Source organism: Scyliorhinus torazame, chromosome 1 (genome assembly GCF_047496885.1).
Source record: "Scyliorhinus torazame isolate Kashiwa2021f chromosome 1, sScyTor2.1, whole genome shotgun sequence".
NCBI lineage: Eukaryota > Metazoa > Chordata > Chondrichthyes > Carcharhiniformes > Scyliorhinidae > Scyliorhinus > Scyliorhinus torazame.
In genome coordinates this window covers 80,193,293-80,219,311 of record NC_092707.1, presented here as the reverse complement: position 1 = coordinate 80,219,311, position 26,019 = coordinate 80,193,293, and the positions used below count along the sequence as shown (strand labels likewise).

Here is a 26,019-nt window from a genome sequence, read left to right as displayed (position 1 = left end):
CCTTCAGCGCACCGGCCCCGACGCAACATGGCGCAGGACTACAGGGGCTGGTGCGTAGGAAAGGAGGCCCCCAGTCAGAGAGGCCGGCCCGCCAATCGGTGGGCCCCGATCGCGGGCCAGGCCACATCGGTGCCCCCCCCCCCCCCAGGGTCGGACCTCCCCTCCCCCCCCCTTCCCCCCACAGGCCGCCATCCGACCCTTCAATGCCGAGGTCCAGCTGGCTCAGAGCAGGTTAGAACGGCGGCGGCAGGACTCGTTTTTTTTCTTACGGCCGCTCGTACCATCCGGGCCGGAGAATCGTCAGGCATAATCATTCCGCCGATTCTCCGCAGCACGGAGAATTGCGTGCCGGCATCAGGGCAGCGTGGCCTGGTCGCTAGGATTCTCCGGCCCGGCCCAGGGCTGGGAGAATCCCGCCCTATATGTTTCAATCAAGTTGCCTCTTACTCTTCTTTTTTTTAACATTTAGTGTACCCAATTCATTTTTTCCAATTAAATGGCAATTTATCGAGGCCAATCCACCTACCCTGCACATCTTTGGATTGTGGGGGAGAAACCCACGCAAACACGTGGAGAATGTGCAAACTCCACACGGCCAGTGACCCAGAGCCAGGATCGAACCTGGGACCTCGGCACCGTGAGGCAGCAGTGCTAACCACTGCACCACAGTGCTGCCCTCCTTCTTACTCTTCTAAACTCCATACCTTCGGTCCTTTCGTCCAAGCCATTTGTATAAATTGTAAAAAGTTTGAGGTCCCAGCACTCTTCCTTGTGGCACACCATTTGTTACTGCTTGCCAACCAGAGAAAGACCCATTTGTACCTCCTCTCTGTTTCCTGTTAGCTAGTCAATATTCTTTCCATACCAACATCTTACCCCCTACACTATGAGCTTTTAGTTTCCACAATAATCTGTGATGTGGCACCTTATCAAATGCATTCTGGAAATCTAAGTACAGTACATTCACTGGTTCCCCTTTATCCACAGCATGAGTTTCTCCTTCAAAGAGCTGCAATAAATTGATTAAACATGATTCCCCCCTCACAAAACCATGTTGATTCTGCCTTATTACCTTGCATTCATCTAGGTGCCCTTCTATAAAATCTTTAATAGTAGCTTCTAACAATTTCCCTATGATAGGTGTTAAGCTGGCCTGTAGTTTCCTGGGGCAAAATTCTCCATAAGCGGCGCGATGTCCGCCGACCGGCGCCCAAAACGGCGCAAATCAGTCGGGCATCGTGCCGCCCCAAAGGTGCGGAATCCTCCGCTCCTTGACTGGCCGAGTCCTAACCTTGGGCTAGGCCCACGCCAGACTGATTTCCGCCCCGCCAGCTGGCGGAAGTGCCCCGCCAGCTGGCGCGGAAATGACATTGCCGGGCAGCGCATGCGCGGGAGCGTTAGCGGTCGCTCGCGGCATCCCCGCGCATGCGCTGTGGAGGGAGTCTCTTCCGCCTCTGCCATGGTGGAGACCGTGGCGAAGGCGGAAGGAAAAGATTGCCCCCACGGCACATTCCCGCCCGCGGATTGGTGGGCCCCGATCGCGGGCCAGGCCACCGTGGGGGCACCCCCCGGGGCCAGATCGCCCCGCGCCCCTCCCCAGGACCCTGGAGCCCGCCCGCGCCGCCTTGCCCCGCCGGTAAGAGAGGTGGTTTAATCCACGCCGGCAGGACAGGCATTCTAGCAGCGTGACTTCTGGGGCCGGAGAATCGCGGGGGGGGGGGCGGGGGGGGGGGGGGGGCGCCAACCAGCGCGGCGCGATTCCCGTCCCCGCCGGATCTTCGGTGCCGGAGAATACGGCAACCGCCAGGGGCGGGATTCACGCCAGCCCCCGGCGATTCTCCGACCCGGCGGGGGGTCGGAGAATCTCGGCCCAGATTCCTGTCTCCCTCTCTGTTTGAATCAAGTAGTAAGATTCACTATTTTCCAATCGAATGGAACCTTTCCCAAATCTAGGGAATTTCGGAAAATTAAAAACAACTTGCACTATATCACTCGCCACTCCTATCAGGCCATGAGGATGAAGTCTATCAGGACTCAGTGAAGGAGTGGTATTTGCTGAGGTTCTTTCCCTGAGTTGCAGCATTTGCATCCTGCCTCTCATTGACCTACAATTAGGAAGGGTTGTCAGGATTACCTGTTCGTTTTGTGAAAGAGGGGATTTCTCATTCACGGGATCAAGGCATGGGTTATAATGGCTCACCAGCGCTTTGATTCTTGAGGCGACAGCAATGTTAGAAAATCACAGAGAAGAAATGCTGCAAATGGCAATCTCTCACCTGACCATGGCTGAAAAAACTTTTGCATGCTTGTCAGTCTGACTGAAGAAGTGCTTCCTGTCGTGCCCTTGCTTCAGTGACCCTGGTGAGTTGCTGACAGGTTGGGAAACAGGTGCTCTGCCTGCTGAATCCAAAATTGAGGATTAAAACGGAACTTCATTGGCTTTCAAATTATCTTCATTACTTACCTAACAGATCCAAAGGGGTTCCTTTCTCACTTTCAATCCCACCTCAGGGAAACCCAGATGAGGGCCAGATAATGTTGGGACCCTGACTCAACATCCTGCCTCCACCCAAACCCACCTCCCCTTGCCGAAAAAGGCCCACTCACTTTAACCACTGGCTTATTCTCCCATCTTCATACCTTTAACTCAACATCCCCAAAGAACCCACACCATGATCCCTTCTTTTGCTCATCGTCAGGCTGTTGCCGAATGAAAAATGAAAATCGCTTATTGTCACGAGTAGGCTTCAATGAAAAGCCCCTAGTCGCCACATTCCGACGCCTGTTCGGGGAGGCTGGTATGGGAATGTTATCTGTACAGAAATGGGGTCAGGTTCCATATTTTGTGCTGATGCTCAGTTCCACCACCTCCGATGACCCTTCCACTTCTTCTGTGCAGCTAACTGGCTTCTCCAACATCCAGTTTTGGATGGTTCAGATAATTACCTCTGAGAAACCATTGTGAAAACCATTTTCAGCCCTCAACGCAAACTTTATTTCCTTGACAAACATTCCACTTGTCTAGCCATTGACTCAGGCCGAACCAAACTGTCCTCAGCAACCGATTGATTTGTCGTCATAAACACCACTTTATTCAGCCTGTGTTACTTTGTTCACCTCGACTCCAATCGTCAGCCACTGAAACCCTCAATCAAGTCTTTATCACTACCAGCCTTGTTTTCACTGATGTTTGCCTGGGTGGCCTCACAGCTTTTACCCCCTCAAAGAGTTCCACTCATCCAAACCTTTACTCCCTATATCATGTCCTGCAATAAATCCTGCGCCCCCCCCCCCCCCCCCCCCGCCCCCCCCCCCCCCCCCCCCCCCCCCACCCCCGCCCTCTCCCCCACCCCTGTCCTTGCTGGCCATGTTGGTTCCAGGTTCCCCCAACACCTCAAATATAAAATTCATCTCTATGTGTTTTAATCTCTCATGGCTTCAACTATCTTGCTGAAACCAAATAAACTATATTAAATAAACTGAGGGACAAAATAAAAGGGCAGCCCCCTTAAAGGGATACTGCCCCAAGCTCTCCATTAGTTTGACAGCCTGAGTGCGCCCGCCCCCTGGCCTCCAGCCACCCTGTTCCCTTGATTCCAGTGGAGAAAATATTCCAAATTTGTTCAAAGAAATTAATGTTCCTTCAAAACAGCTGCAAAACATGAGAACTTGATTCCAATTGACTACACAGAGATGAGATAATTCATGGAATTGTGCATTTTTCCACAGTGCTTCAAAGAAATATGAAGCACCTCTTTAATTTATTAAAACATTTTAAATTGTTCCAATTTTCTTGGAATTCAAAGAACTGGGCAGCAATTTAAGGCACAAAAAAGACTCTTGTTCTGGGCGTGTGTAGCGGGGTCTTCCAGGGTGCCTGTAGTACCGAGAATGACCCCACTATCAAACGGGATTTTAAAAATTTCTGGCCTCGGTCAGGAAAGCCCCGGCGAGGCTGCACTTACCTCATTCGCAGGAGGAGATTGGGTCGGCATTTTTAAATGCTGCCCCGATCTCTCCACCACTCCCCCTGCTTCGGACACCACACATCAGCCTCTGGAGCCCGCACTGCCCCAACCTACCCCTTAGGGGGTCCTTGAGGCCCCCTCACCCCACCTCTTAAGGGCAGGCACCTGTGGGCCCGATCCCTGGCATTGGCAACCTGGCACCAGGGCACCTTGACATTGCCAGCATGGCACCCTGACCTAATGACCCCTTTTGAATGTGTGATGGCTAATCCATGACCCTGAATGGACATCACTCTCTTGCCTTCTTTGGTGTGCAGTTTGGATCATTTATTGAACAAATTGTTGGTGGGATTCTCCGGTCTCCGACGCCGGAATAGCGTACGGCGATCAGCCGGAGAATCCCCTTTGGAGCCGAAATCGGGGCAGTGCTGTTTTTGCAGTGCTACGCCCCCTCCAAAACGGAGTAATCGCAGAGTACGCCGCACACCATCGTGACGGCCACAGGACGTCATCCGAGGCCCTCCCCTAATGCTCCGCCCCCCGATGGGCCGGGTCCCCGGCTACTTGGGGCGGATGTGTGATTTTGTTTTTGGGAACTCGGTGCGGTGGCTGCGGACTAAGTACAGCGCTAGTACCGTCGGGGAGGAGCCAATATGTGGGCATGGGAGGCTTTGGTGAGGGCTGGGGGCACTGGTGGGGGGGGGGGGTCCGGGGAGGCGAGCCTGGCCAAAGGGGGTCATTATCTGGCAGGCTGGGTCCCCACACGGCCGTCGCCATGTTGCATGACGTGGCCACTGAAGACCACCGCCGTGCCTGCTAGTCCCCCCACCAGACGTAGGATCGGTGGAGGTTTTGCATCTTTTTTCGGGCATAAAACGCCACTGTTCCCACGCCGGCATCAGCACATAGTCTTCCAAACGGAGAATCTGTGTTTGTATCTCACTCATCTTGACACATGTGATATTCTCCAATTTGGTTTCTTTGCAGTGTGTGTGTGGTCTTAAGCTACAATTACAAAACTGCCTAATAAACATATCCTGCTCTCGCACTGAGGCTATTTCATGGAAGAGCGTTCAGCCTACATTGAAACATGACAGATAAAATCTAATGGAACACTTAGTTTATTGATATTTCAGTAAATGGTAAAGGTCACATTGTATAGCAAACAATATGTGTGAAATGATCAGGATAATAACACAACCAGCGAGCCAATAATTCCTTTAAATGCATCACGGATATTGTATACTTAATATGATGTTCTCTTTTCCATGTCCAATTTAATGCATGGCAGGGGGTTTGCATGGGGGAGTGGACAATTTCAGAAGGAACAGGGTTATTGATCACAATAATGTCTCGAAGCTAGGTTTATCTTAGTTCATTCCATCACAGTGGGAAATTTTGCCAGTGCATGTCATAGCTTGAAATTGGAATTGTGATACTATCATAAATTTTGCTATTTTGTTTCATCTGAAGGGAGGGTTGCCTACCCAAATGTCATAGAATGGCGCTCTTTGTTGCATTGGATGCAACCTCATCTTATTTCAGGCTGGGAAGCAATGGCCCTCACCATTCATGAGTTAAGAGGTTTTAGCTAGGATTCTCTAATCCTGATCTCTATCTCACAACCAGTGCTGGAGGTGCATTCATGTAGGGGTTGGGTGGGCTTAAGGTCAGACCGGACAGGCAGCCACTGCCCCACTACCCTGCCCACTTCACCTCAACACTGGATACTCAATAACACTCATTCCCTTGGCTGAGACATGAAGGGAGGTGACTTGGGGCAAGTGCTGGGGATCTGCCTTCATGCATGCCACCCTATGCCAGTCGGAAATGGTGGTCAACCGATCAGCAAGAAGATTTGACAAATAAAATTCCAGGACAAATCTTTGATGAGAATTCAAGTTGTCCAAGTTTCCTTGCGATGTTGTGCTGCCATTCTGCTGGAAAACACATCAAAATGGGACCAAAACCAATTGAAAAGTTAAACGTTGAACACGTGAATAAAATATTCGTTTAGTTAATTCTTCGAGTTACAACATGGATTCTGAATATGTCCATAATGCACTTTGGAACCAATTCCTTAGATTTTCCTGGCAAATTGGTTCCATTTATTACAACCCAAATGGCACTCCCGTTTAGACATTCCTCTACAAAATTTCAAGCAATTTAATAACAGACAGAAGTTTCCTTCTAAGATGTATTGAATGTTGATATTAATATCAATTCCAGCCAATATGACTGTACAAATGTCAGTTTTGACCTGCACCTCCATTTAAAACACACTGGGATGTGAAGAGTCTGCGTTCTGTACTGTTATTTGGGAATACTGTGCTCACACAATTAAATTAATTTTTAACAGCAAGATGGCTTAATTAACCACAGGCCTATGCATTCAGATCAAGCATGCAGAATGAACAGTGACAGCTGCCTGAAGAATATTTACATGACAGTTGGATTATTTCAGGAAACCCGGTTTCAGCACAAATTGTTGCGTGCTTCTGGAATGATCCAAAACTGCGACTGGAAAGTGCAACCCTACTGAAATCTGAGATTACTGTTTGTGGGTGGCAGCAATGTACCAATATGATTTCTCATTGTAACTGGGCAGATGCAGCCCTGTGTGTCACTGCTCTGTGATGGCAGATAAATACCAAGCTTGGTCTGTGTGCACATTCACACAAAGCCTTCACGGACCAGCTAATTAGCTGCCTGTGCCTGGCTGCCCATGGTTCACTATATTTTTAATAGATTCACATGACATATCTTAATGGAAAAGTTGGTGTAAAACATAACAGAGTGTAAACAGGGCAGAATCAATTTGTGCAATTGATTTTAATGGCTCACTGTCACAGTTAAAATAAGAGATGATTTGAAATCCTTGTCAGTGTTATATACCTCTGGAAACCTGCGCTTGATAACTTTAAAAATAAATCAGCGACTTAATTGAGGTGTATAAGATGATGAGAGGGATAGATAGAGTGGGCGTTCAGTAACCTTTTTCCTCAGGAGGATGTAGCTGTTACAAGGGGGCATAACTATAAGGTTCATGATGGAAGATATAGGAGGGATGTCAGAGGTAGGTTCTTTACTCAGAGAGTGGTTGGGGCATGGACCGCACTCCCAGCTATGGAAGTGGAGTCGGACACTTTAGGAACTTTCAAGCAGTTATTGGATAGGCATATGGAGTGCACTAGAATGATTGGGAGTAGGTTGATTTGATCTTACTTTCAGACTAGTTCGGCACAACATCGTGGGCCGAAGGGCCTGTACTGTGCTGTACAGTTCTATGTTCTATGTTCATTGTCATGGACATTTTGAAAACTTTTGATAGGATCTGGCAAGCCACTATTCTATGACCTCCTGCCAAAGCTATGCTCTTGTCTTTCTATTTTCCCTTTAAATCATTCTGTCCATGCCATAGTTGATGGATCACCTCGTGACCCTTTTCGAGTAATCAAAAGGTTTCTCCAGGCACACTTCTCTCTCCGATTCTGTTTTTCTGTCAAGACAATTATCTTCTCTCCTCATCATCCAACCCATTCAGTGCCTTGTTTTTTTTAAAAAACGATTTCACACATTCTCAGTGTTCTTCAAATCAGAGAACACGTTCTGTGCACACAACCTCCAGTGTCAGTCATGTAATGTAAACCATGGAATCATGACGTCCTCCTTGTTTTGCAGTAGGGATCAATCAAAATGCCAATTGTTCCAATTGTTCAAATTCTCCATGCTCCCGATATTTAAGAAATCATTTGTTTGGAGTGGGTGGGAGGAGTTATGGACTGGAAACCAGGAAGTGTGGCTTTCCCAAACATCCTGTGGTAATTTTTAACCACAGGATGTACTTCAAAGCTTTTCGGCAGGTTTCCTGCCAACCTGTCAATCAGGTTGGCTGCCCATCAGGGTGAAAGCCTTTAGAACATGGGTGTAGCAGAGGACAGGTATGTTTAGAGGTTAGGAGAGAAGCGTTCACAGGGGATAGAGTGTAATCAGTTTTGGGTGGTGAGAGGAAATGGTGAACTGGTTGTCTTTGTGGATAAGGGGTACAACTTGATATGGGGAATAAGATCGGGGTGCACATTGACCGTGGATGACTAGGGTGGGCATCAGGAGGGGATGGGGATAATGGTGATGGTAGGGTGCCGATACAGCATGGGGTGGAGCTGATCGGATAGCTTGTTCGGCCTGTGAGAATCATTCTTGTTCATTCTGGCCCACAAGCAGTGCTGTAAAGGCACTTACCATGCATTGAATACTTCTCGTTATTTTACCAGCAAAGATTATTCAGCTGACATGGAATAAAAATAGAAAGCATCTTAAAAGTGGACACATGCAGCCTCCTTAAAAGCTTTCATTGACCTCTTGAAAGTTAATTGGTCACCAGCCCCTGTGACCCTGTCCTGCCTCTGTTAAAAACAAATAGGGTGGATGGTTGGTGACACAACGAGGTTGTTGAATCTTGCGAGAGGCCTCTCGCGTGATTTGTGATGCTAGAGATGTCTCGCGAGATTCAACCACACCTCGTGAGACGTTGTGATCTGGATCTCACCCTCACTTGGCAAGACACAGATATGCATATTTAAATGGCCCATTTAAACATGTCTGCGTGGGATTCTCCCGGTGCCCGGGACCTAATGGCATGCCTGGGAGACATCGTCAGCGCGCTGTTTAGCACTGGTTTCTATAAATGTGGACCAGGTGGAATTGCACCTGGGGAGAGAGGGGTCTCCCAGGCCATCCGTGACCCCGGGTGGTCAGGCATTGGGCATGGTGGCACCCTGGTGCTCCTTATGGTATACGGGCACCTTGACACTGCCACCCAGACACGATGACATTGCTAGGGTGGCAGGGCCACTGTCAGGGTGCCAGGCTGGCAGTGTCAAGGTGCTCAGGTGCCAGGTTGCCTGTGCCAGGTGTTGGATCCGAGACCAGGGTGCGCTGGCCTTAAGAGGTGGGGTGAGGGGTGGCTCAAGGATCCCGGAACAGGTAAGTTGGGTGCAATGGGGTGGCCCGGAAGCCACGGTGGCCCTGAGCTGAGTTCCTTAGTGCAGGAAATGATGTAAATGTGGCCTTGACCAGGCATTCCTCGCTGTTGCCAAAAAAAACCAACAAAGTGCCGTTGAATAGGATCTTTCTCGGCGCTGCAGGTGACAAGAAACACCCCGCTAAACGCACACAAAACAGGACTCTGTTTTTGTCCAGTTGAATTATGTCCATTATATTGCAGGTCCCATTTGAGGCTGCAACTTATTGAGAGTAATACCAGAATGACAGCTTCAAGATCCATTCTCTAGTCAAGTTGAACAAGTACTGTTCAACAGCATCCAAAAATACATTAAAGCTGCATTAGCAAAGAGTTAAATCCTAAAATGTTACACGCCTAATGTATAAATTGGACATTGGGCATCCAGTGCCACAAGGAAATCGCCTAAATATCACTGGGTAAAATCACACTCAAATATCGCTATCGTACAGTTTGCATCAATGTCTAGCCAGAAGCATTTTACAGATTTGATTCTCCGCTTCCCCAGCCAAATGTCTGCATAGAAACAAATCAGGGTGACCTTCCTTTACTGTACTTGCTATGGAAGTATTTCCAATGCAGCATCGGAGAACAAGTCATGTGCATCCTTGTACGGCCAAACCCAGGTTGTCTGACAAGTCCCAACCTTGCCAAGAGCCCATTCTGCATATACACTGAAGCCCTGCTCACAAAACCGAGCAAGTTAGCCCAGCACCACTTCAGCGTGCGCAAACATCTCTGTCCCACTGCTGTGACTGGAATGTCAGCTACAGTTCTCAGAGTTTGTGGAGTCGCAGAAATTGTCAGTCGCAAAATCCTCTCCTAAACAAAGCAATTGAACATTTATATAACTGTGAATCCAAGAGTCTGACGAAGTAGTCACAATTTACCGGATTTTCAAGCAAGCCTTGCACCTTTCGCTGTGTGATGTGGCCCATAATCTTCTAAATAGATAGTTGCAGTCAGAACTAGCACTTGTCTTAATTGTGCTGAATCTATCTGCAAGTAGTAGAAAAGATCTCTAATTATACAGAAAGGGTCATTGAAGTGTGGACGCATGGCTCTTACCTTGACATCCATTGCAATCAGCCTCTCTGCCAGAGGTTTAAAGTATCCGACAGAGCCAATTATAAATGGTCAACCAGTTTTTCATTAAGCAGCATACTCTATAAACATGAGTCATGTAACACAAGGAAGCAACAGATCTTGGCATTAACACTGTCTATAATTAATTGCTGCTGCTCGCTGATTACCACTCAAGACAACAAGCAGTCTTTAAAGCAACCTTATAAATTGCTATCTTTACTCTGCAACTCACTAACTAGAAGAAAGATTGCAAATTTCAGCCACTGTAGAATGTCAGGAAAATGCTAAGATTCAATCAGTTTCTGTTGGGGCTGTAATAAACAGGGGTCATTGCACTGATGTGGATTTGCAGTTTGGAGTAAATTATAAAAAAAATTATTTCATGGGATTTGACAAGGCCAACATTTATTACCCATCTCTATTTGAGAAGGTGGTGGTGAACTGCCTTCTTGAACCCCAGCAGTCTCTGTGTTGGAGGTACACACATAGTGCTGTTGGGAAGGGAGTTCCAGAATTTTGATCCAGCCAGTGAAGGAATGGCAGACTAGATAAAATAGCTACCGTCTTACTAGTGTCACCTACACCTCAAAAACAAGCAAATTAAAATGTTTTCATATTGCTGACGAGAGGTGTGTTGCTGAAGCGTTTTGTCCCACACTCATCAGGACAAACATAAGAATTCCAAATTTCAAATGATCACAATTCACACCACAGGAGAAAAAAAGCTGATTGGTTGGCAAGTCAACTCTGATTGGCCGAGTCGCAAATGGTGAGAAAGCAAATGGTGAAACAAAGGCGCCCAGGTTCCTGAGTAATTCAAAAAAGGTGGGAGGCTCGAATATATTCCTTTGTTGTTGTTGCACAGAACAGGGGCGGGATTCTCCGACCCCCCGCCGGGTCGGAGAATCGCCGGGGGCTGGCGTGAATCCCGCCCCCGGCGGTTGCCGAATTCTCCGGCACCGGATATTCGGCAGGGGTGGGAATCGCGCTGCGCCGGTTGACGGGCCCCCCCGGCGATTCTCCGGCCCGCAATGGGCCGAAGTCCCGCTGCTGGAATGCCTGTCCCGCCAGCGAGAATCAAACCACCTTTTGAATGGCGGGACAAGGCGGCGTGGGCGGGCTCCGGGGTCCGGGGCGATCTGGCCCCGGGGGGTGCCCCCACGGTGGCCTGGCCCGCGATCGGGGCCCACCAATCCGTGGGCGGGCCTGTGCCGTGGGGGCACTCTTTTCCTTCCGCCTTCGCCATGGTCTCCACTATGGCGGAGGTGGAAGAGACCCCCTCCACTGCACATGTGCGGGGATGCCGTGAGCGGCCGCTTACGCTCCCGCGCATGCGCCGCACGGCAAAGTCATTTCCGCGACATCTGGCGGGGCACCAAAGGCCTTTCCCGCCAGCTGGCGGGGCGGAAATCAGTCCGGCGCGGGCCTAGCCCCTCAAGGTGAGGGCTCGGCCCCTCAAGATGCGGAGGATTCCGCACCTTTGGGGCGGCGCGATGCCGGACTGATTCGCGCTGTTTTTGGTGCCGGACGGCGGACATCGCGCCGATTGCGGAGAATCCCGCCCCAGATATCTGCATATGAATATAAGTTGCTTCTAGCAATTATTGATGAATCATGTTATGAGCTTGACTGATTACTTAAATTGGTTGCTAGTGTAGTTATTAGCGCACTCAGGATAGTTCAGCAAGTGCAGCCCAATTGTAGAATCACATCTAATAGTAGTCATTTTGTTTTGGATTTTGCAGGTGCGGGCTAGTTGGGTATGGTCTGTACTCTGCCCATTATAAGCAATTGAAGGAACGTGCTGTTTTACTCGATCAACTATTCATTGAGCGTGTGAAGTTGGCACATTCTCCCGTGCTTGCGTGGGTCTCACCCCACACCCCAAAGATGTGCAAGGTCAGTGGATTGGCTATGCTAAATTGCCCCTTAATTGGAAAAATAATTATTCATTGGAATGGCATGGCACCAGCACTGAAATTCATACATGGCTTGCTCAATTGTGTGGGAGGCACAATGACTTTTTGGACTTACGGCAATATCCTATTAGTGGAAAATAACCAATAATGATGCCAATCAGTCAGCATCCTATTCTCCTGCAGTATAAATAGTTATGGTGGTTTGAAATTTGGCACTCCTGCATTTGTCCTGATGAGTGTGATGAGTGTAAGATGAAAAGCTTCACCAATATGTCTCTCCTTTCTGTAATATTCAAGCTCTGCATTACTAAGTGATCATTTAAATTGTGTTTTTTGCTCAGTTCTCTCCAATAACTGTTGTTCACATCTCCAAGAATCAGTGTGCTCAGGAGAGGAGAGCATAAAGGCTTCATTCCATCAATGTGACTACTTTCTTTAGGCTTTACCGGACAATTGTTTGTGGTTGAATCAATGCTGTTTCTTCCAGAAGAAGTTTTTTTTTCCTTGGAGGACAAATTGAAAGTGACAATAATGCACTGCATTGTAAATGAAAATTGCTGATTCTATCACTTTGTGTCAGTTTGTTTTCTTTCACTGCTTCATCGTTCAGGTTTCCTTGATTGCTTGAGGTATGTCTTCTGTTTTCTATTTAAATCATTTTTCACTCTCACTGTCTTTATACTTGGCTTTCAGCATGGCTGCCACACCTCTATTTCTTTCCTGTCTCAGTAACTTCTATTTAATCATGTAGACCCATATTTCATTTTTTCCTCTCCTTGCTGTTCTGCAGTCCCTCTTCCCATCCACCTGAATTTTATGTACAGTTCAAATAGCTAACAAAATCCCTGCAGTTCCTGTTCTTTCGTGCTGTGATTCTCTCACTGTGCCTCCCCGTGCAGAGATTGAAAAAGAGCAGGAGCTGCGAGTAGGAGCAGAGATTTAAAAAGAGCTGGAGCTGAGAGTCAGAGCGGAGATTTAAAAAGAGACGGAGCTGAGAGTCGGGGAGATTTAAAAAGCGCGGGAGCTGCGAGTCGGAGCAGAGATTTAAAAAGAGCAGGAACTGAGAGTCGCGGAGATTTAAAAAGCGCGGGAGCTGCGAGTTGGAGCAGAGATTTAAAAAGAGCAGGAGCTGAGAGTCGCGGAGATTTAAAAAGAGCAGGAGCTGCAAGTCGGAGCAGAGATTTAAAAAGAGCAGGAGCTGAGAGTCGCAGAGATTTAAAAAGAGCAGGAGCTGCGAGTCGGAGTAGAGATTTAAAAAGCGCAGGAGCTGCGAGTCGGAGCAGAGATTTAAAAAGCGCGGGAGCTGAGAGTCAGAGCGGAGATTTAAAAAGAGCAGGAGCTGAGAGGCGGTGCAGAGGTTTAAAAAGCGCGGGAGCTGAGAGTCAGAGCGGAGATTTGAAAAGAGCGGGAGCTGAGAGTCGCGGAGATTTAAAAAGAGCAGGAGCTGAGAGGGACACCTCTGGACAGCAGGCTGAAATTAAAAAACAATTCAGGAGTGACATCACAGCAAAACAATAAATTCATTGGCTGGTGTTATCGTGCGGGGCGCAGAGGTTGCTGAGTGAGTGCTTGCTGAGAAGGGGAGTGAATAACAGGTAAGCTCTTTCTGTCTTTTTCTTTATTTATCTAGAGAGGATGGCAGGGAAGGTAGTGCAATGTTCCTCCTGCAGAATGTTTGAGGTCAGGCCGTCAGTGTCCCTGCTGATTTCATCTGTGGGAAGTGCACCCATCTCCAGCTCCTCAGAAACCGCGTTAGGGAACTGGAGCTGGAGCTGGAGGAACTTTGGATCATTCGGGAGGCAGAGGTAGTCATAGATAGAAGCTTCAGGGATGTAGTTACTCCGAAGAATAAAGATAGATGGGTGACGGTGAGAGGGGCTGGGAGGAAGCAATCAGTACAGGGATCCCCTGTGGTCGTTCCCCTTAGTAACAAGTATACCGCTTTGGATACTGTGGGGGGGGGACGGACATACCAGGGGTAAGCCATGGGGTACAGGTCTCTGACAAGGAGTCTGTCCCTGTTGCTCAGAAGGGAAGGGGGGAGAGGAGTAGAGCATTAGTCATTGGAGACTCCATAGTTAGGGGGATAGATAGGAGATTCTGTGGGAACGAGAGAGACTCGCGGTTGGTGTGTCGCCTCCCAGGTGTCAGGGTGCGTCATGTATTGGATCGTGTTTTCGGGATCCTTAAGGGGGAGGGGGAGCAGCCCCAAGTCGTGGTCCACATAGGTACCAACGACATAGGTAGGAAAAGGGATAGGGATGTAAGGCAGGAATTCAGGGAGTTAGGGTGGAAACTTAGATCTAGGACAGAGTTATTATCTCTGGGTTGTTACCCGTGCCACGTGATAGCGAGACGAGGAATAGGGAGAGAGAGGAGTTGAACACGTGGCTACAGGGATGGTCCAGGAGGGAGGGTTTCAGATTTCTGGATAATTGGGGCTCATTCTGGGGTCGGTGGGACCTCTACAAATGGGATGGTCTACACCTGGACCAGAGGGGTACCAATATCCTGGGTGGGGGGGAAAATTTGCTAATGCTCTTCGGGAGGGTTTAAACTAGTTCAGCAGGGGCTTGGGAACCTGAATTGTAGCTCCAGTATACAGGAGGTTGAGAGTAGTGAAGTCATGAGTAAGGTTTCAAAGTTGCAGGAGTGTACCGGCAGGCAGGAAGGTGGTTTAAAGTGTGTCTTCTTCAATGCCAGGAGCATCCAGAATAAGGTGGGTGAACTTGCGGCATGGGTTGGTACCTGGGACTTCGATGTTGTGGTCATTTTGGAGACATGGGTAGAGCAGGGACAGGAATGGTTGTTGCAGGTGCCGGGGTTTAGATATTTCAGTAAGCTCATGGAAGGTAGTAAAAGAGGGGGAGGGGTGGCATTGTTAGTCAAGGACAGTATTACAGTGGCAGAAAGGACATTTGATGAGGACTCGTCTACTGAGGTAGTATGGGCTGAGGTTAGAAACAGGAAAGGAGAGGTCACCCTGTTAGGGGTTTTCTATAGGCCTCCAAAAAGCTCCAGAGATGTAGAGGAAAAGATTGCAAAGGTGATTCTGGATAGGAGCGAAAGCAACAGGTTAGTTGTTATGGGGGACTTTAACTTACCAAATATTGACTGGAAACGCTATAGTTCGAGTACTTTAGATGGGTCTGTTTTTGTCCAATGTGTGCAGGAGGGTTTCCTGACACAGTATGTAGATAGGCCAACGAGAGGCGAGGCCATATTGGATTTGGTACTGGGTAATGAACCAGGACAGGTGTTAGATTTGGAGGTAGGTGAGCACTTTGGTGATAGTGACCACAATTCCATTGTGTTTACTTTAGTGATGGAAAGGGATAGGTATATACCGCAGGGCAAGAGTTATATCTGGGGGAAAGGCAATTATGATGCGATGAGGCAAGACTTAGGATGCATCGGATGGAGAGGAAAACTGCCGGGGATGGGCACAATGGAAATGTGGAGCTTGTTCAAGGAACTGCATGTCCTTGATAAGTATGTACCTGTCTGGCAGGGAGGAAGTGGTCGAGCAAAGGAACCGTGGTTTACTAAAGCAGTCGAAACACTTGTAAAGAGGAAGAAGGAGGCTTATGTAAAGAAGAGACATGAAGGTTCAGTTAGGGCGCTCGGGAGTTACAAGTTAGCTGGGAAGGACCTAAGTAGAGCCAGGTGGGGACATGAGAAGTCTTTGGCAGGTAGGATCAAGGATAACCCTAAAGCTTTCTATAGATATGTCAGGAATAAACGAATGACTAGGGTAAGAGTGGGGCCAGTTAAGGACAGTAGCGAGAAGTTGTGCTTGGAGTCCAAGGAGATAGGAGAGGTGCTAAATGAATATTTTTCGTCAGTTTTCACACAGGAAAAAGACAATGTTGTCGAGGAGAATACTGAGATTCAGGCTACTAGACTAGAAGGGCTTGAGGTTCATAAGGAGGAGGTGTTAGCAATTCTGGAAAGTGTGCAAATAGATAAGTCCCCTGGGTCGGATGGGATTTATCCTGGGATTCTCTGGGAAGCTAGATAGGAAATTTCTGAGCCTTTGGCTTTGATCTTTATGTCATCTTTGTCTCCAGGAATAGTGCCAGAAGACTGGAGGATAGCAAATGTTGTCCCCTTGTTCAAGAAGGGGAGTAGAGACAACCCCGGTAACTATAGACCAGTGAGCCTTACTTCTGTTGTGGGCAAAATCTTGGAAAGGTTTATAAGAGATAGGATGTATAATCATCTGGAAAGGAATAATTTGATTAGAGATAGTCAACACGGTTTTGTGAAGGGTAGGTCGTGCCTCACAAACCTTATTGAGTTCTTTGAGAAGGTGACCAAACAGGTGGATGAGGGTAAAGCAGTTGATGTGGTGTATATGGATTTCAGTAAAGCGTTCGATAAGGTTCCCCACGGTAGGCTACTGCAGAAAATACGGAGGCATTGGATTCAGGGTGATTTAGCAGTTTGGATCAGAAATTGGCTAGCTGGAAGAAGACAAAGGGTGGTGGTTGATGGGAAATGTTCAGACTGGAGTCCAATTACTAGTGGTGTACCACAAGGATCTGTTTTGGGGCCACTGCTCTTTGTCATTTTTATAAATGACCTGGAGGAGGACGTAGAAGGATGGGTGAGTAAATTTGCAGATTACACTAAAGTCGTTGGCGTTGTGGACAGTGCAGAAGGATGTTACAAGTTACAGAGGAACATAGATAAGCTGCAGAGCTGGGCTGAGAGGTGGCAAATGGAGTTTAATGCCGAAAAGTGTGAGGTGATTCATTTTGGAAGGAATAACAGGAAGAGAGTGTACTGGGCTAATGGTAAGATTCTTGGCAGTGTGGATGAGCAGAGAGATCTCGGTGTCCATGTACATAGATCCCTGAAAGTTGCCACCCAGGTTGAGAGGGTTGTTAAGAAGGCGTATGGTGTGTTAGCTTTTATTGGTAGAGGGATTGAGTTTCGGAGCTGTGAGGTCATGTTGCAGCGGTACAAAACTCTGGTGCGGCCGCATTTGGAGTATTGCGTGCAATTCTGGTCGCCGCACTATAGGAGGGATGTGGAAGCATTGGAAAGGGTACAGACGAGATTTACCAGAATGTTGCCTGGTATGGAGGGAAGCTCTTATGAGGAAAGGCTGAGAGACTTGAGGCTGTTTTCATTAGAGAGAAGAAGGTTAAGAGGTGACTTAATTGAGGCATACAAGATGATCAGAGGATTGGATTGGGTGGACAGTGAGAGCCTTTTTCCTCGGATGGTGATGTCTAGCACGAGGGGACATAACTTTAAATTGAGGGGAGATAGATATAAGACAGATGTCAGCGGTAGGTTCTTTACTCAGAGAGTTGTAAGGGCGTGGACTGCCCTGCCTGCAACAGTCGTGGACTCGCCAACACTAAGGGCATTCAAATGGTCATTGGATAGACATCTGGACGATAAGGGAATAGTGTAGATGGGCTTTCAAGTGGTTTCACAGGTCGGCGCAACAGCAAGGGCCGAAGGGCCTGTACTGCACTGTAATGTTCTATGTTCTATGTTCACCTTCACAGTATCTAAGTATTGTTCTATTCTAATTATTAATGGTCTGGGATTTGTTTTAAGGCTAATGATAAGACTATCAGCGTGCACAATTACTATGTGATAAATCAGACAGTAACTTCTGGCTTTTGCTGATGCGCAGTCAAGTGCAGAAATTCAGATGTTGCTGTCTGATTTATTCTACCCCATCACAAAGTTTGCAATTCCAGAATTGTACCAAGAGAGTTTGCATTAAAATGCATGAAGGATGTGAAGTTGTGGCAATTATCTCCTAGATACACAGTAAACACACCTGAGGGCTGGTGCAATCATGTTTTAGTGAACCTTTAACAGTGTGATGAGTCTGAATTACTTCCAAAAATCATCACTGACTGACCCTGAAATTTAAATTTTGCAATTATGGAGACTCATTCCTTCAGAATTGAATTGGTCATGTTCTGGTATATTCTCTCGATACACGCTCAGTCAGTACTTTGCATTTTCCAAACCACAGAAGGATACAGAAATATGGCCACCCTATGGATCACCTGGCTTATCATATGAACTGAAACCCTCCTCTGTCTCAAGAGGAATTCCAGCAAATGCTGATTCAGTGCCTTTTAACAGAAACTAATTTGAACGGTCAAAAGGGTAATTTCAAATTGTATAGAGCATTCAAATACAAAAGGAGGGATTTTATCTTTTCTCCACAGAGTATGGCAGTGGATGGGAAAATTGGCATTGAATCCGTTGACACCAACAATGGATTTCTCCACCATATTGTTACGAACAGAGTGCAGAAACCTTCAATAGGTGGAACACTTAGTTTTTAAACTTAGTTTTTTAAAAACCAGGCAGAATTCATAAGGTTACGCCTGTGCACAAAATTTAAAATAGAACCCGGGGGTGCCTGGCTAGTGTTCAGGCATTGCTGGGGGCAGTTCTTGGCAGTGCCAGAGGGCGGTGCCTGGGAAGTGCCAGGGCAATTCCCAGACATGACCTTCTCCCACCTGAGTGATGCACTGACCTGAGCTCCACTGGAAGGTTTGCCTGCCAAGTACACACCAGGGGAGACCAGTCATGACTCATGCTGGCATGCCCTCAAGCTGATGTGAATGGATCACCTAATGAGGGGAGGGGAGGGGGGGGCGGTGGGAATGATCAGGCACAGAGGTCTGATGATAAGATTCAATTTTATTCTAATTGCGTTCCCTACATTGAAAGATGTACAATCAGCCTCGCCATCCAGCTTATTTGGAAAATGACTTTGAACTTGTAACAGGTCACATGAGTGAATCAGCTATGTTTGTTGGCTGCTTTTAAAACAGCAGAGCACCCGGAGGAAACCCACACAGACACAGGGAGAACGTGCAGACTCTGCACAGACAGTGACCCAAGCTGGAAATCAAACACAGGACCCTGAACCAACAGTGCAAGTATATATTCATCTAAGAAACTACAGGCCTGCCACACAAGAGAGACTGAGATAATTACTTTCATTGTTTTTTTTCATCCATCTAGACTTTGTGTGTGTGTAGGTTGAGTGAGTGAGGTTATGCTTTTCACTGTACCTCGGTACATGTGACAATAAACAAATCCAATCCGTAAACAAAAATCTTGCCCCACCAAGTGGAAATAGATTCTCTCCTTCAGAATTTTCTCCAATAGTTTCCCTACCACTGACGTGAGACTCACTGGTCTGTACATCCCTGGCTTGTCTTTGCAACCTTTTTTAAATAGTGGGACCACATTAGATGTTCTCCAGTTCTCTGGCACCTCCTCTGTGGCTAGAGAGGAATTAAGAATTTGGATCATAGCCCAATCGCCTTCCTCGCCTCCCACAGCATCCTGGGACACAATTCATTCAGACCTGGAGATTTGTCCACTTTTATGCCTGCCAACACTGCCAATACCTTGTTACTCCCAATGACAATTTGCTCAAGAACCTCAGTCTCTCTTCTTGAGTTCCATATCTACCTCCTCATTCTCTTGGGTGAAGACAGATGTGAAGTATTCGTGCAACACATTACCAATGTCCTCTGGCTCCGCCCACAGATTTCCCCCTTGGTTTTTAATGGACCCTACTCTTTCCCTGGTTATCCTCTTCCCATTGATATACCTAGAGAATATCTTGGGATTATCCCTACTTTTACCAGCCAGAGCATTCTCATATCCCCTCTTTGCTCTCCTAATTGCTTTCTTAAACTCCATCCTGCACTTTCTGTACTCCACTAATGTTTCCGTTGATTTGCTCCCCTTGTACTTGCTAAAAGCCTCTCTTTTCCTTCTCATCGTATCCCAAATGTCTCTGGTCATCCATGGTGATCTGGCCTTGTTATTCCTTCCTATTATCCTAGAGGGATCATGATGAGTCTTGTACCCACCCCATTTCCTTTTTGAACATCCCCAATGCTCTTCTGTAGATTTCCCCACAAATAACTATTTCCCGTCGGCCTTGGCCAGATCCTGCCTTAGACATAACATAGGAGCAGAATTAGACATAACATAGGGGCAGCACGGTAGCATTGTGGGGCAGCACGGTAGCATTGTGGATAGCACAATTGCTTCACAGCTCCAGGGTCCCAGGTTCGATTCCGGCTTGGGTCACTGTCTGTGCGGAGTCTGCACATCCTCCCCGTGTGTGCGTGGGTTTCCTCCGGGTGCTCCGGTTTCCTCCCACAGTCCAAAGATATGCAGGTTAGGTGGATTGGCCATGATAAATTGCCCTTAGTGTCCAAAATTGCCCATAGTGTTGGGTGGGGTTGCTGGGTTATTGGGATAGGGTGGAGGTGTGGACCTTGGGTAGGTTGCTCTTTCCAAGGGCCGGTGCAGACTCGATGGGCCGAATGGCTTCTTTCTGCACTGTAAATTCTATGAAATCTATGAATTAGACCATTTAGCCCATCGGGCCTGCTCCGCCATTCAATCATGGTTGATATGTTTCTCATCCCCATTTTCCTGCCTTCTCCCCATAACCCCTGACCCCCACTTATTTTACTAAAATCAGCTATCCCCCAATCCAAAACCATTTTTTGCAAGTTCTCTATTTCTTTGTCCATGACAAACTTAAATTGTACCATACTGTGGTCGCTGGCCCCAAAATGTGCTGCCACCAACACATCAATCATCTGTCCGGCTTCATTCTCCAGAATTAGGTCTAGCATTGCACCATCCCTTGTTGGACCCTCTACATATTGAGCTAAAATGTTCTCCTGCATACATTTTATGAACTACACAACATCTAAGCCCTTAACACAAAGACTACCCCAATTAATGTTGGTAAAATTGCAATCACCTAATTACCCTATTATTATTTTTACACACCTCTGCGAATTGGACACATATTTGCTGCTCAATTTCCCGCTGACTATCTGGGGGCCTATAATAAACACCTGGCAATGTGGCTGTCTCTTTTGTATTCCACAGCTCTTCCCTCCCTGGCACACGGCCCCTCTCAGAGTAACAGCCTCACTTGTGAGACTATCAGCTAACCCACTACTAAGGATCAGATGATCGCTCCAAGCCCCTCAGGTCAACCGTGCCCCATTGGTATCAAACTCTATGAGTGTTTGGGTCCTGTGCATGCCTAGGAAACCTGAACACCTTCCTGTCACTTCCTATGTGTTACACCCAGCTCCACATCACACTGCAGCCAAGCTCCGAGCAAAGGCACACATCCCCCAGTGACCGCCATTTGTATGACGTGCCTGCGCATCAGTCTCTTAGCTTGGAGCCTCGTGCCTGCACAGTATGAACATCTTCACCACACAACCAGCTGCCACCGTTCTGACAAAAGGGACAAAGCTCACTCACAGTAGACCCGCAATAGGCTCCACTGGGAGAACCAGGACAGGAGCCACAGAGCCCGTCGCTAACACCTGTTGTGGCAGTCACTGGTATCCCATTTGGCAGGGATGGGTGGTGAGAGTAGAAGCTTTGTACATCAAGAGCTGGGTGCAAGTCACTGATGGGGCAGGGCTGCAGTGTCAAGCACATGATGTAGAAGGGGCCGTGGGAGGGTGAGAGGGGAGAACCCAGGTTAGTGAGGGTGGTGCAGCAATCAGGATGACCATGTACTTCAGGGATTTGGATGGTCAAAGGAAGCCTCACCTTTCCCCCCTCCATCCGCACAGATAGGGAATTTGAAACTCAGCCTGCAATGCTAGCTATCTACTTGGCCACTGCTGCCACCACGGATGCACGGTGGCAAGAGTGCCAGGGCCAGCCCAGGGAAGATCCTACATGACAGGAGCCTGCCTCGGAACAGCAGGGGTCAGCCATCGAGGCTCATGTATTGGCTGTCCTCCAAGCCAAGGAGGAGTTATGAAGACAGTGCCATATCAGGCCGCATTTCTATCATCGGTGCTCATCCTTCAAAGTGCTGCCGGGCCGCATGTGCCATCTTCAACTCCACTTCACCAAGGAGCCGATGCACCACCTGTGCCAGACCCGCGAGGATTAGGAGGATGACACCTGCTCCAGGGCTCAAACGAGGCCTCTGCGGGACTTTGCAAACTTCCAAGTACAGGTGCACTTGAGATGTGATGGATGCCCTATCCACATTCACTTTAACCTGGACCAAGACCACCAGGATGCCCAGGTTGCTGGATTTGCTGCCATCGCTAGTCCAGGGGGTTAATGATGGCACACATATCGTCCTCAGAGCACCGGTTCAACAGTGGGTGCCATTCATTGACAGGAAGGGGTTCCGTTCCTGAATGTGCATTTGGTGTGTGATCACCAGCTGCACATCATGCATGTCTGGTGCTATGGTGCTCCTTGTTGTCTGACGCATTTGACCCCTGTCTTTTAGAATAACATACAACTGTCCATCCAGATGATCCCTGGTTGTGCGATGGGGATTCCTTCTCATGGGCCTGCATATTTTGGAGGGGGTGGAGGGCGGTGGTGATGGAAGATAGTGCACAATTTACTGTCTCACACTGCGGCTCCCATAGCCTGTCACGTTTTGGTGAGGCTGGATGGCTTGAGTGGGCCATGCTCTGGAGCACCGTAACAATGTCTACCTGTGCCAGGGACATGTCTGCAAGTGGTTGGGCGCTCCTGTCCTGCGTCTCAGCCATGGACAGCACAGTGTGACCCAGGCCTTGGATGTCCTGACACATGGCTCTGACTTCTTTCCCCAGGCCTTCCACTGTGGACACCACCCTTTCACTGTTGGCCTGGGCACGTGCACTGTCGGCAACCTTTCCTGCATGTAAAGGCAATTGGACTCCTCCTGTTGTACTTGCAGGTGCTGGAATGTTGCTGACTCCTCCTCATGTAAATTCTGGCTCTGAATATGCATCCACACCAGTGATGGGATCATCTTTTCTAGAAGCCCGACATCCGTCTTGGGGGCGGCTGTTCCCTGGGATCGGGCAGCCCTTCGAACAGCCGCTCCCTTGGGAGTCCCTGCCTCCACCTGATGTGCTGCTGCATTTGCGTGGTGCTCACCAGTGGGTGAGCCAGGAGCCTGATCGCTAACATTTCCCACAAGGTGATATCTCTGCACTTGTGGATGGTGCTGGTGAAAGCTGAAAGCAATGCCATGAAGTCAGTGTTTTCCCCGGGGTGTTCTGAAGGTGTGGTGGAAGGGGATTCTGTGACCCCGGGTGGTCCACTCTCATCTGATGAAGATCCTGAAAGACAAAGAGCATGGGATCAACTGTTGAGAAGGACAGTACTGTGCGAGATGAAAGATTCACTTGAGATAGGATATCTGGATAAAGTTGCATTGGACCCTCACTTCTTTGGCACATGCCGAACAAGGTGTCAACAATAGCTCACTCTTCAGCCTCCCCCGTGGGTTCCGTGGCCCTTTATTAAAAGGGAATGTGGACGTACAAAGGGAATCCTGGAATAAAAGACCACAATTTTCACGACGGCGTGGGGACATGCCGCCACCTGTCTTCTGATGCTCCTTTCGATTATGGCCCGTTTTATCCTTGGGAACACAGAAAGGGCATGACGCCAGAATGCAAGTGTTATGGAGGTGGGGCGGGGGGGGAACGGTTTCTAGCTGGTGGTATATGAGAGCAAGGTGTCTGGCCAAAGAGTGCTGGACATGTGTAGGAGGTTCTTGGAGGGGGAGTGTGTTGTCTTGTGAGGGACATGCTTGTAAGTGGAGTGTCACTGGCACATAAGAGTTTGGGGAAAGATATCAGCGGTCAAGGAAGGGAGTGAATCGAGAGTCGCACAGGTGATTACTCACCTGAGCTACTCGAAGGAGGATGTTCATCTTCTTCCTGCATGGCATGTCGGTCCTCTTGGTGAGGCTGCCAGCATTCACTGCATCTGCCACCTCATCCCAGGCTTGATTCAATGCAGCTGACTGTTGCCTGCGCCCCACCCTGGGGAAGAGGGTGTCCCTTCTTCTCTCCACGGCGTCCAACATCCTGTGGATGTCTGCATCAAGGAAGCGTAGCGCTGGTCTTTTAGCAGCCATCTTCTTGGTTGCAATGAGAGGCTGGGTTGAGTGGAGCGCTTAAAAGCTCCACCAGCTTGTCAGCCTGTCAATGCGAATCCCGACCCCAGTGAATCAAACATGTAGGGAATTGGGATGAAATGACGCCTCCCTGATGCTCCTAGCGGCATCCTGAAAATGTTCAGAGTCTCCGCTGCCGGGTGCACTGAGGCTCTGGAACAGCGAATCACGCCCAATATTCCCTTCAGGAACAATGCTTCCTGCCTGACCCTGAGGCCATGGGGCAGAAATGTTGAAGTATACAGATTCCACCTATCCTGATAGGATCATGGATGAGAACCCGACTATTTGTAAAATTGTGAGGAAATGTTACTGCATCACGAGAGTAACAATACTGAACAATAGGTATCTTTTATGTTAAAACAAACTTTAATTTAAAATCAGAATTAATCACATTGACAACGATGAAATAACTAAAACCAAAGAAGGAACTCTAACTTTTATTTCCTAAATCTGCCGCTAATTATGCTAATTAAGTAAGCTAACATAGTTCAAGTACCACTTGTAAATAAAGTTAACAGCCAATTAACTTTGACTTCGTTTTTGCTGTGCAGTGACCTTGGAGAGAACTTTTCAGGAGCAAACTGAAAACACTTCTTTTCAGACTAAAATCCAATGGCGAACTGTCACTACAGACAGACCTGGCCCCTCCCCTTACTTACATAATCTGTACCCAAAGCATAAGGGGCGGGATTCTCCGATAATGGGGCTAAGTGTTGACGTTGTCGTAAACGCCGGAGCGTTTTACAACGGCATCATCTGGCCCCTAGGAGCAGCGATCCTGCGCCGCACAGAGGGCCAGCACTGCACTGGAGCACCTCACGCAGCTCCAGCTGCCAATACGGACAGCAGCACTGGCTACGCCGGTCCACGCATGCGTGCCACGGCCAAACTCAGCGGGCACTCGGCCCGTCGAGCGCGGAGAATCGCTGGGGGTGGGGGGGGGGTGTGCTGTGTTGAGTGGCCCCCGACCGGCGCAACATGACTACGCCGGCACCATTGCCACCGATACTCTGGTCATCGGAGAATCGGCGGCCCAGCGTTGGAGCGGCATCGCGGGATTCGTGCCCCCCCCCCCGGCGATTTTCCGACCTGACGCAGGGTCGGAGAATCCCGGCCAAGGCATTCTTTTGTCTCCTCCTACAAGTTGTCCCATGACTTGTTTAGCCAGGGCCAAATACAATGGGCTGGATTCTCTGCTCCCCGACACCAAAATCGCGTTCGGCGAAGAGGCGGAATCCATTTTCCTGCATAAAATCAGGACCACGCCAGTTCCGCTATTCTCCGCCCCCTGAAAAACGGTGTACTAGGGGAGTATGCCGTGCCGAGTATCCACCGCCTCAGACCATTGCCTGAAGCCCACCCGCTATTCTCCGTCCCCGACCGGCTGAATTCCCGATGGTGTATTTCTAACCTAGTCCTCCCGTTCAGGAATCTCGCGTTGTGGCTGCGGACTCTGTCTGGGATCGTCACAGTCGGGGGAGGGCCAATCGGAGGGCAGAGAGGGCTTCATTTGGGACTGTGGCTATGTGTGCGGGCAGTCCGGGTCGAGCGAGGTGCCGATGTGGGGCACTATTTCAGCGGGCCAGGTCCACGGGCTGAGTCTGCTATGGAGCAGGCGCGGCCGCTGGAGGCAGCCGCCATGAGCCTGCACGGCCTCTGACCCAGGAGTGAGGGGGCCATATCGGCAGCTGGAGCAGCGAGCTCCACGACAGCAGCCTGCTAGCCCCCTACAAGATGGTGAATCTGTGGCCTTTTGACACCAGTTCTCCTGGCGTAAAAGACCACATTTTCCATGATGGCGTGGAGTCATAGTCCCAAAAGCGGAGAATCCAGCCTAATATCTACCAAAAATTGTCTGGACCACAGGGACCTCCAAACCAAAACAATATTTCATCAGCCAGCTAACTGCAAACTGATAAATGATTCTCAAATCTATCAGCAGAAAACTCCCCCTGCACAATTCAGGATTATCTCACTTTTATGACACCTGGGGCGAAATTCTCCGTAATCGGCGCGATGTCCGCCGACTGGCGCCAAAAC

At 48.7% G+C, this 26,019-nt stretch overlaps 1 protein-coding gene across 2 annotated transcripts in view; it reads right to left on the bottom strand.

The window, feature by feature from the left end:
* srrm4 (serine/arginine repetitive matrix 4) overlaps positions 1-26,019 on the bottom strand; it is a 668,971-nt gene that overhangs the window by 244,724 nt on the left and 398,228 nt on the right. The window lies entirely within an intron of this gene.